Below are 600 nucleotides of genomic sequence, written 5' to 3'. Positions count from 1 at the left end.
AGATCATGTATGCGGTGCATGTGAAATGAGTAAACTGAAGAAAGCTTCTCATAAGCTAAAGACAAAGTTCAATACCGAACGTCCTCTACATCTTCTTCATATGGATCTTTGCGGTCCTATGAGAATTCAAAGCATCAATGGTAAAAAGTATGTGCTGGTCATAGTCGATGACTATTCCAGATATACCTGGGTTCATTTTCTGTGGTCAAACGATGAAGCAGCCGAGACAATTATTTCCTTCTTGAAGACAGTTCAAAATAATCTGCAACTTCAAGTTCAGAAAATCAGAACAGACAACGGAACTGAATTCAAAAACAACACACTCAGTTCATACCTCGAATCCATTGGTATTTCCCATACATTTTCGGCAGCCTGGACACCACAACAGAATGGTGTTGTTGAACGAAAGAACAGAACGTTGGTGGAAGCAGCACAGACATTACCTACATGTTCCAGTCTTCCTTTATTCTTATGGGCTGAAGCAGTAGTGACTGCTTGTTTTACCCAAAACCGTTCACTTGTAAACAAAAGGTTTGGTAAAACTCCGTATGAAATAATAAATAAAAGAATACCTATCATCAATTTCTTTCGAGTTTTTTG

Source organism: Cynara cardunculus, assembly GCF_001531365.2.
Source record: "Cynara cardunculus var. scolymus isolate 2C chromosome LG 17, CcrdV1, whole genome shotgun sequence".
NCBI lineage: Eukaryota > Viridiplantae > Streptophyta > Magnoliopsida > Asterales > Asteraceae > Cynara > Cynara cardunculus.
Note: the sequence above shows the minus strand (reverse complement) of the source record.